Raw genomic sequence first — 12,502 nt, 5'->3', positions numbered from 1 at the left:
GAACCGTCGGGCCGGTTCGGTTCTTGATTTTGGCCGAAGCCGGTTCCCGGTTCCGGTCCGGTTCGGTCCTTTTGCTCATCCCTAATCCTTATGACTGACTACTCTAGTCCTTACTATATATATATATATATATATATATATATATATATATATATATATATATATATATATATATATATATATATATATATATATTGTAATATACTAGGTAAACCGGAAAAAATGACTTAAAATGGTAATATATTTTTCACTTTTTATACATTTATTCCTTAATATTTTTTTTATATTTAGTCCTTAATATATGTTTTTTTGTTGCAAAATAAATTTGTGTTGTTTTTATACACATTCAGTAGTTATGAACGGTTTCTTTAAGTTTTTCTCATGACATTCTACGTGGGACAATCATTAACGAGGTATTCGGGGTTGTTCATGTTTATGGTCATCGCGATCTCAGCTGCTTAGTTGCTTGGGTTATGTGTTCTAAACGTTGTAACTTCATATGATCTCGGATTTTTACGATCTTAATATCCACACATTCGTAATTATTGTGATTTGAACGTCATAACTTCATCATATGATCCCAGATTTAACGATATTTATATTTATGCGTTCGTATTTGAGTATACTACAACTTTCGTTTAGATTATTCCCGTTAAAAAGTATTTTTAACGGGAATAATCTAAATGAAAGTTGTAGTAGATTTAAATACAAACGTGTGGAAAAAAGGATCGTTAAAATTTGAGATCATATGAAGAAGTTATGACGTTCAGAATATAATAAATACGAATGTGTGGATATAAAGATAGTAAAAATCTGAGATCTTATGAAGTTACGAAGTTCAAAACACAAAACTTAAGCAACCAAGCAGTTGAGGCCGTGGTGGTTATAAGCATGAATAGTCCCAAATACCTCATTAATGATTGTTTCATAAGATATCGTGAGAAAAACCTAAACAAACTATTTATAAGTACTTAATGTGTACAAAAATAACAAAGAGTTATTTTGCAAAAAAAAAATATTAAGGATTAAATGTGCAAAAAAAAATATTAAGAATTAAATGTGTACATAATGAAAAATATATTACTTTATTAAATCATTTTTTCCGTTTTCCTTGAATTAACCAGTCATAAGTACTGAACGTGTATGGTTAAACAAATTGAAGGGACAAATGTGAACGAAAAAAAAAAAACTCAGTGACCAAATATGTACAAATCGAAAAAAATATATTACCCTTTTAAATCATTATTCCTAAAATTTATGTAGAATGATGGCAAGTGATATCGGATAAGTTTGTCAAATAATATACAAACTATTTAATCACACTAAACTATCTAATTGCAACTTTAAAATACCAAATAACATTTAACATTTTTTAGATTGTAAAACTAAATGTTTTAAAAATTATATCGATATTAAGATCATTATTACTAATACATGGCTCGGTAAAATCTAATAAAAATATTTATGGTCTCTACTAAAAAACCATTTATTCCTATATAATATGATTTATGATTATAGTTTTAATTATACGTTTGGGCTTTTTAACTGAGCAATGATAAAAAAAAAATGTATAATTTAGTTAGTAATATTAACTTTAACAGAGTAAATTAGTAATTATGACTTGTAAAAGAGAACGTATGTGAAAAGAATAATAAGTGATATATTTTATGAGTGATGTGAACTTAATTGAAGGAGAACATATGTGAAAAGAATAATAGATGATGTATTTATCACTAATATAGAATATAAAATTAAAGAGATACCATACATTGGATTTTTTTTTCAAGTTAACTCAATATTATAATTTTTTTTGTTGTTTTTAATCATTTTTATTGATAAATGACATGTTTGGTCATGACAATACATAAGTTAAGTCGCAGTTAGGTTTTTTTTTTCACAGCTTGAGTTGGGTTACATGGTAAGACATGTAGAAGGTATGATGAATAACCAATTGATCAATATCCAAATTATGGCACTATTCAATCCATGTGGTCATAAAAGTTCTTCTACGGTAACTCCAGAACATAAGACATAGTTTTATATTTACAACGGGAATTAGTCGATGCGTAAAAGACAATTTGGTACTTTCGTTAAAGAAGTTTCCTTTCCAAAAAAAAGTACATGTTGGGTCTCTTGGTATTGATTCATCTGGTATTTAAGACTATCATTGTGGATATTAGGTTTAATAAAAGGTTTAGTGAAAGGTCATTATTTATGTTTGAGATTGTTTACTTACTTAACGTCTTAAATGTTTTCATTGGTTGATTATTTTTTGTTAGATAATGACAACCTCAAAGATACAAGGCAATCTTTGAGCTTGAAGGCAAATCCAAATCTTACATTAGACACATGGAAGAAATCGAGAGCCTGATAAAAGACTCGTGAGGAGATGTTTAGACCCATGCTTTTAATCAATGGTTGGATTTCTCGGCCCCTTGTGAAGACCTGCTCCAGACTCATTTCTAACACTTGTACTTGCACCGGGTTAGGAAGAATTTTGTCTGTTGTTTAGTGCAATGGTCGCTTTATCAGCGTCTATTAGATTTTGTTTTGAAGTTTTTTTTATGTATTGACTATTAGATCTTTTGTGTTTTGAAAAATGGAATTCAAATTATTTCCTACTGATTTAACATGTTTGTTTTGTTTCTTTACGTGACACCATTTTGCAAACACTATGCAAAACACCCTTGATCGTTTTCTTTCAGGTAACAATATTCACATAAAGAATTAGAACGGCATATTGTTGTGAGTATGTTTCTTCCTTGTTGTCTCCTTTATAAGTGTTAAAAGGTTTAAAGTTTTATATAACAAACTTAACATTAATATAACTAATAACAATCTTTTGTATAAAAACTTATAAAAAGGATAAGAACTAATATATCAGTATTGTTGTGGTATAGTTTTGTTAATTCTCTTTTACATGTTCAGACTGACATGCGGGTGCGTCGCTCCATAGGTCATTCTTTGACCCAGCCATTTATTCTAGTTGACATGTGGGTGTGTCACTCCATGGGTCCTTTTTTGACCCAACCATTTATTCTAGTTGTATCTTTTATTCGGTATAGATTTACATACATTATCATACATATTTTCTCTAGTCTCCTTTATAGATTTAGATTAAGGTTTCATAGTTTGTGTAAGGGTTTGTTGTATCGTCCGCAAGATAGGACTAAATGATTAAGACAATAATAAGATAATTATTCTTCACGGGAAAAAATAGGCGTTTTCAATAGACGATTATTTAGAGAAAATATTCTAAATGAAAGTCGTAGTAGTCGTAAAAGCGAACTTGGGAAAATAGAGAACATCCAAATCTTACTTTAAAAGGGGAAGTTATGATTTTTCGAAAGTTTTAGCTAGGGGTGTTTACGGGACGGTTCGGCTCGGATAGTAATAAAATTGTAAACCGTGACCATAGGGGCGAGTACCTAAGATGCACTAACCAAAACCGAACCGAATTATAAAAAAAATCGAACCAAACCGAACCGTGTCAAAGCGGGTAACCACGGTTCGGTTCACGGGTACCCGCTAAATACAAAAAAATTGAAACCATTAATCAAAAAATACAAACTATCAATAAGTCATCAAGTAGAAAATTTGTTGAAGTTCAAATTATATATTATGATTTATATAATAACTATAATAATAAAATTAAACTGTGATAAAAGTTCTATATTATGGATTGAGTTTTGTTTGGGTCATTGGAGTGTATGCGTATGATGGATGAATTAAAAAACAATGTTGGGTGCTATGAGCGAGGAACACCAGAGCATGGAGGAACGATATATATATATATATATATATATATATATATATATATATATATATATATATATATATATATATATATATATATATATATATATATATATATATATATATATATATATATATATATATATATATATATAGGGTTAGGTTATTCTGTTTTCACTATCTATTGTGTGCATGTATGATTGATTCTGGACCAATCATTTTATTTATTTTAAGAAAGTAATTAATGCATATTACATGTTGAAGATATAATGTGTATTAATTATATCTTCGGCATTTAATATGCACTAATTACTTTCTTAAAATAACTAAAATGATTGGTCCAGAATCAATCATACATGCACACAATAGATAGTGAAAACATTTGAACCTAACTCTCTCTCTCTCTCTCTATATATATATATATATATATATATATATATATATATATATATATATATATATATATATATATAACCTATATGTTCAAGAGTTGCGTTCATGTCCACGTCGATGTGCCGCTTTCGTCCTCCAATAAAAAAGCTTGGAGGCCATTTTTAACGTATACGACCATTTGCAACTGCTCATCACCGCCTCATCGTCATCTTTGTCATACTTTTCTCATGCTGGCGTCTACATACCACCGCCTCACCATCATCTTTCCTGGCCTCATACTTCGTTGGGTTTTCTTCCTTCCCGACATTTCCTCCAAAGCTACTCGCCAGCTCTTGCTTGGTTTCAGGCGCCAAGTCAAAAAACGTGTTGATTTCTCAATAAGGTTGGGTGGCGATTCTTAACATATACGGTGGGAAGCTCCTTGCCTGCGTGCTTCCTTCTCCGGTTATCCTGACCTCACGCTGAGCAGAAGACTTCTAAGTTTATCTCACTTGTCGGTGGCGTTTCCTCCAAAGCTACTTGCCACCTGCTTCCTATTAAAGCCCGCACCCTCTATTTTACCCTCCACATTTCCTCCATCTCTTCCCCTTACCGTTCTCCTTCTTCCACCTCCTCTTTACTCAATTTCAAACCTTTTGCCGACTCCGACTCCATCTTTATTACGTATTTAAGGTATGTATTATTTCATATCTTTTATTTACAGTTTCCAAAACTTAGGTTTTCTATCGATTAATTTTCGTTCTCACTGTGAACGCTGGAGACTGAATTTATTTCTGAAGCCCTAAATCAATTATGGAGCTTTAAATAAAAGCCTTTCATTTGCATATATATTGAATCTCGAAATGGATTTGTGATTTACATCTCTAATTAGAAGTCGTTGTTCCCTCCTTTCTCTGACCTGATTTCGGGGTAGCTGGCATCCTGTTCTCATTCAAGCTTCATGCTTCAGTGAGTTGTATGCTTAAAATACGTGTACACAAGTAATTAACGCTTGATTGGAGGCTGAATCATGGTTCAGCCTTTTTCTTTTGACGACACATATGCTTTGTTTCAAGTGCATGCGCCCTAAAGCTCTTAACTCTATGGGTTTATAAACCATATCCAATGTAAATTTTGTCACCTTTCTGCATTATTTTGCTAATTAAATTGAAGATTTAATGATCACAGGTCTGAAGTTAACCCAGGTAAAGGGCTTATACCCCAATTTAATTCCTTCCTACCATGTTTCTACCACCATCAATATCCCTTCTTTCCACTCATTCTCAATCAAAACGAATCCCTCTACAAAAGTGTTTTCTAAAAATAGTACAGATACTCCACTTGATTAACAATTCCCCCTATTGATTATCACCTATAATAAGTTTGATGAAAAAAATGAAAGAAAGGAAAGATAATAAGTTTTATTTATTTGTTGCAGGAATATGGCAGTGTACAACAATGCAAGACTCAAGTATTTGTTTCTGGAATCAAGGTACCACATGCACCCTATATTAGGTAATGGTTGTAAGTAGTAATTGAAGATGGAATAATATATGTTTCCGATGTGATAGATCTTATCGGTTCATGTGTTTGATTAACTTAAATGGTTTGGTAGTAAAACAGTTTTCATTTTTCCTGATTTTCTTAATGGAGTGCAATTCTGGGAGATGTAATGTGAATTACATATTTAGCTTGTTCTTGGTTTCTATATTTGATTATGGGTTGAACATTTTTCTTTTCGTGAAATTTGAGGACTTATTTGCTTTAGGGCATTTAGTGTAGGGGTTTGGCCATATTAACAACCTCAAGTTGAAATGCAAATGAAGTAAATCTAAAATTTTATGACAATTGGAATTTTTATTTGATCTGTTGTTTAATTGCATGATATAGGGCGTTTCTTATATACTTAGGGATCAATTGTTTGTTCTATAATTTGGAATTTGTGATTCAGCTTTTGTTTTTAATTAACTTTAAATGCCTAATTGTTATCCTCCATTTAATTCGCTTCTGTTAGAATTCAGGTTGACGTTATTGGATACCATCAGAATAATACCATGTCCCTGGATCAAAATGTAAACCTTCTTGTGATACAAGCAATGATGCAGTCATGGCCCACATGGTAGTCTTAAGGTAAACTAATGGGCATCAACTAACTTAATTTATTTGAACTTCCTACCATAATATCTCCATAAAGTAGGGAGTTTCAATAAGTATCATTTTATACATATTAAATAGGTAAGTAAGTTGTGTTTTTATTGAGTTTAATGGTTGTGGAGATCATCTCATTAAATAAGTTTGTTGGTTTTTGCGTATACTCACATGAAATATTCTCAACACTGGTGCAACAGAAAGGGTAACATAACTTGTTAGATGTGCCATCTGTTATGTTATCTTGACAAATAAATGAATTCTTTTTTAATCTATCTTCAATTATTCTTGAGTAATGAATTGATCTTGGATTATCATGTCAGATGTATCAATTACCTTAGGAGTACCGTTACAAGAGAAGTCAATATGTTAGTAATCTTATATTCAACTTTACCAACCTATATATGTTGCTCTACCTCCTCAACACTGTGTGGTAGAGACCACCATAAAAATTGGGTAAAATTTTCTTCCTTATTTTTATAACATTTTGTTTTGGATTAAATGCTTGTATATGCTACAACTTCCAGTCTTTTGTCGACTTATGCAACAAAGTGCTTTTGTAGATGAAATATGTAACCACATTTTATTCCATGCCTAAAATATGTAAAATATGTTTAACCGGATGAAATGTGGTTGCGTAATTAGCGTGATTTACATAGATTTGGATCTTTTTATGCTAATCATATTTTTAATAGTATATCATTCAATAAAACATACAAAAAAAATTAAAAACAAAGAATACAATGCATGCAGATTATCCTAATCGTAATAACATAATTGTTAGCATACAGAAGATACCTTAGTTATACATACTTTGTTTATTGGAACTAAAAACTATTATTACAACTGTTTTTTTTTCAAAATGTATTATTTTAGGTAATTTCGACTAGAAAAAAAAATTCTTCCCAAATTTTTTTTATACTACTTGATCATTCATTAAAAATTTCCTTACCAACTAAAGTAAACGAGAGGTTATATTTTTTAATTCCGACTTACCTAGAACATGTCCAGTATTTGCGTTTACGCAATGAAAAATCTATGTTTTTCTGGTATGTAATCCAATGATGCAATCACATGTGAAATGAAAAATAGTTGATTTCACAAATGAACCAGACTTGGAATTTTATGCCATTAGATTGTAGTCGGGTACAATGGGTTTGGTATTCTAAAGGGGTGAAAACAATTCGGGGATTCCTCCATGACTAGATTTCATCCTTCACTAAGTGAGAATTTGAAGATTTTTTGTCTAATTGAATGATTAGAAAAATGAGTCACTTAATTCATGGGACAATTTTCAGCAAGATATAACAACACACCTTCTTCCTTTTAGTTAACTTTCTTAACATTTCTTAATCATAGTTTATTTTTATCATTAAAGCTTTGCACTTTGAAATTACAATTCTATAATTGCCTCTATTTTGAAAAAAACTCACCCAATTATAGAATTGTGCTTTCAGGCTTTGAGAGTACAATGCTTTTATAAGAAAATGCTTTTATAAGAAAAGTACTATAATTAACTTATAACTTAAATTAACTTATACAAATAGAGATTAAAGTAATTAATATTATATAATTGTACTTTCATCGTACAATAGTTTAATAAGAAGCGAATTAAAATAAAATTCTAAAAGTTAAAGAAATAGAATGAAAATAAGATGCTATATTAGACAAGCGAATGACAGTACATTGCTACTTTTTTGCATTTTGTCGATGCTTCTGGTGTGTTTGTTCTTTGATCTGTATAGCAATATCTTCATGCTTATTGATAAACTAAAAGACTATTGTGGGGACACAAAGCCGAGTTTGGGTTGATCAAGTATTCCCAAGTTTTCCCTCACATATTGATTCTTACACCTGGCTTGTGAAGTTCAAGAAATAAGAACAAAATGGTAATTAGCAGTATAGTTGTTTCACAACTATTGTAGTTAGGTCAAAGGTAAGGGGTTTTAATTTTAAAACTACCATTAGTAGCTTCATTACTCTTTAGTGTTTCTTGATATGATGTATTTTTGTTGGTTTTAGGGGTCAAACCTGCACAAGGGTTGACTTAGATTCATGTGCATCGATAAAACTTAAGGAATAATATAAAAAATAAAGCCAAAAATATTGATATTAAGTTTGTCTTCCACACTTTGGTTTCAAGTTTTTCCTTTTAGCAGTAAAACTTGTGATTGGAGGATTTACTATAGGTGTTATTGTATGTGTTCTGCAATTTGTTTTGATGAGGGTAAATATGGAAATAAGTACTTCATTAACTTGAAGGTTGCTGTGGGATTTATCTTTGATCAAACTTAGCTTTGAAATCTGTATTTTTCTCATAATCACTTAAAACTAGCTTACTTACCAATTCTTTAGGGCCGTGATTATCACGGCCCCCTAAGTTTCCTAGTATATATATATATATATATATATATATATATATATATATATATATATATATATATATATATATATAAAGTTCTCAAGAAAAGGAATAGTGAACTTATCATTTTTTTTGGCAGAATTGGTCTTTGTATTATTGTTAGGCTTTAAAGTTATGAATAATATATTTGGATGTTTTTTGTCAACTTTGCTCCTCATTCTTTACCCATTTTGATACTTTTGGTCCTTTCAATTAATAATTTTACATTTTTTAGGAACCTTTTAATATTTAAAGTTTGGCCACAAAACTTTAACGGTTTGACAAATTTGATCCATTTTCTAAAAGGTTGTTAATTCCTACCTCTTTAATTCTTTAGCCATTTTGACACTTTTGGTCCTTGCAGTCAAAACTTTTATATTTTTTCATTAAAACATGAAATAATCGGTCCGAGGCAAAGCTCGGGCTTTTCATCCTTGCACTTTCTACGTCTGTCATATTTATCGATTTGGAAATAACATTGAAAGCTTCTGGCCCCCGCGTAGCGGGGGTAACCTTTCTAGTTCTTATTATTATTTTTAATTTTATTTAGTTACTTTTATATTAACTAATATATACATACACACACACACACACACACACATATATATATATATATATATATATATATATAGAAAGAGAGAGAGAGAGAGAGAGAGAGAGAGAGAGAGAGAGAGAGAGCGGTAGGTTCAAATATGGATTGACATCTATTGTGTGAACACGTGGATAGTGTTATTGCATGAGAATGACAAATAAAATATGTTATTTGATAATATTAATACGTTCAATCTTACATAATTATTGTTATTATCACACATCCTCACTAATTAAATCGTTTATAAGGTTATTATAGACTTTTTATTATTATTCGCATTCTGTCAGAATGTTTATTGAATCGTATTCTGTAAAAATGAAAATGAGTGAAAAACGATGTGTGAGAACAAAAATGAATAAGAATTAGTAAGAATGCATAAAAATGATGATATTTGTGTGAGGGTGAAATATTCGCATTACTAAAAAATTTATTCTCTTAGTAATTATCATAGAATAGCACTGTCCACACGTCCGCACAATAGTTATCCGTCTACATTATAACCGAGCCCTATATATATATATATATATATATATATATATATATATATATCAATGACGGTTCGTATCTGTGGATTTCGAAATATCAAAACCGAAACCGACCCACAGATAGTTGATTTTTTTGGTTTCGTATTTTTTTCGGTTTCAGATTGGCCGGATTGGCTCGGTTTTGCGGTTTTTTTGCACACCCTTAGTTTCAACATAGTTGTGTTAGCATAGAAACCAAAATTCAAATCGATCGATTATTAGGATCAACCTAACAATCTAAACGAAAGTTGAAGACCTCTTCAATACCAGTTCGTCGATATAAAGACAATCGAGAACAAATGTCGTATGGAAGAAATATGATTTGTACACAGACTTTAACAATTTAAGCCCATTAAAAATATAGCTTTAAAAATAAATTGAAAATTAGCCTACGAAGTCTAAACGAAGGTTGTAGATCTTATCGATAGCTATGCGTGGATATAAATAACGTTGAAATCAGAGTTCGCACGAAAAAGATATGATTTTCTGAAGTTTTATGAGAAGCGTCACTCTCAGGTAGGTTGCACGTTGTGCACCTTCTAGAAGGTGGGGGCGTGGACCACCATATTCGCGACACGCGGCAGAAAAACGAGATGATCAATGTCACAGGTGTGCGTGGTGCACATAGTCTGGGTGCAACGTGCATGTCTGATTTTGGCCCTATAAATAGCCAACCACCTTTATTTGTTTTCTACACTTCCCTTTCTTCTTCTTATTCTCTCTTTCTCTCTCTCACTCTCGAGTTTCCTTCAATTTTTGCCTATATTCCCTTAGTTTTAGTATTCGAAAAATCCTTGTGATCCCTGAAGTAGTAGTATGTATCAAGTAGAAGCTCTGCCAATATAATTTCCAGACTTTTGTCAGCAAAATATTTGTAAGTTAATCTACACTCTAGAATTTTTAGTATAACTTAGATTTAGAGTCATAAGTCGTTATTATGGACCTGTAAATAAGATTTATCAGTGATTCTGAGTCATTATACTGCTTGATCTACTTACATGAATGATGTCTAGGCTGGATTTAGTGAGGTGTTTAAAGTAAGCTTTCTAAATAGTATACTTTGAATACCAACCACACCCTAACTCTGATATGATCCTACCTGGTTATTCCTTACTTGATAAATCTTGATGTAGACCTTGAGATTATTGAGGAATCTAGGCGATTATTTAAATAGTTGCCAGGATTGTGAAACTAGGCTAATACTTAGTGTTATTCATTTAGGTATTTAAAAAGTGTGAAGGCGAAGCGCTTCCCTAACTTTGAGTCACCTACATCTGTCATAGTTACTTTCGGCTTACACATAGATATGAAGTATTCTTAAATGCTATGCATGCTTATATCTGTTTTCTTGACATGTGTTTTGTATGTGATAAAGTGATATGATTTTACTTGTATAAATTAGGGTTAATGACATAAAAGCCCTTGAGTTTCCAAGAAATGTTTGGTTTTACCCTTTGAGATTTTTTAGGTTCATTAAAGCATGATATTTAGTTTTATTGTTGCATTTATAGCCTTTTAGGGGTTTTACCAGATAACTTCCGGTTAAATGGACAGGTGGCATGCCATGTGGGCGTTGATTGGGTGTCTTTTGATGACAAGGCGTCGATTCATTCCTTGATAGAAATCAACCGGTTCCCTTAACAAAGGGCACAAGCGCCTTACCACTGGGGTCGAAGTCATTTCGTGATTAAGAACCCGACTTCATTTATATAATGTAACACCCGTAAATCCGGGCTAGTTAATTTAGAGATAATAGGGGTCGAAAATGACTTTTCGACAAAAGATTATTTAGAATAATCTTAACCAAGTTGTAGAATACATGTCAAGGGTTCCGTACATATAAAGAACACCGAAATTCGAGTTATAAAGAAGAAGTTATGGTCTGTCGAAGTTTTACGGGAAAACCGGCAGTCTGGCACAACACTGGGAGATGTAAATAGTGAATTTATGATGGAGGACTTTTTGGCCTTAATAATCTAAACCAAAGTTGTAGTATACGTTAAATCGAGAGCATCCATAAAAAGAACGCCCAAATTTGACTTCGTATGAGGAAGTTATGAATATTCTAAGATTTGGCTTAGCAGTGCACAACCTGAAACTCGAATTTTAGATCAAGAGGTTTTTGGCCTACGCGACCTGAATGAGAATTGAAGATCTCATTAATAGGAACTCAACGGTAAAAAGACAGACGAAAACAAAGTCCATATGTAGAAGTTATGAATTTTACGCGGACATTTAACAGTATAATCTTCTCGTACTGTTAAATTTAAGATCGGTCGAGAATTAGCCGACAAAGTCAAAATGAAAGTTGCATATCTTATTTTTACCTACGCGTGGATATAAAGAACGTCAAAAACAGAGCTCGTATGTGAAAGTTACGGATTTTAGAAGTCGGAAGTGTGTTGTGCGACAATGGGTGATGTGGCACAATCTTGGCCATTGCTTTCTCCCCAAGTCTTGCCACTAGATGGTGACATGTGGCACCAAGTTCAGCCATTTTTCACCCTATAAATAGAACCTCTCTCACCCTCATTTTCTTCACACCTTTCTCATTCTTTCTTCTCTTTACTCTCTCTCTAGAACCTCTCTCTAGCCCCGAAACCCCCCGAAAAGCCTAGGGAACCTCCCTAGCACGAAGCGGAAGACCCGGAGTGCTCGATGGCTCCGAGAAGAAAAGATTTTCGGCTCGGGAACGCTGCTCCAAGCAAA

Source organism: Lactuca sativa, chromosome 1, assembly GCF_002870075.4.
Source record: "Lactuca sativa cultivar Salinas chromosome 1, Lsat_Salinas_v11, whole genome shotgun sequence".
Lineage (NCBI taxonomy): Eukaryota > Viridiplantae > Streptophyta > Magnoliopsida > Asterales > Asteraceae > Lactuca > Lactuca sativa.
Note: the sequence above shows the minus strand (reverse complement) of the source record.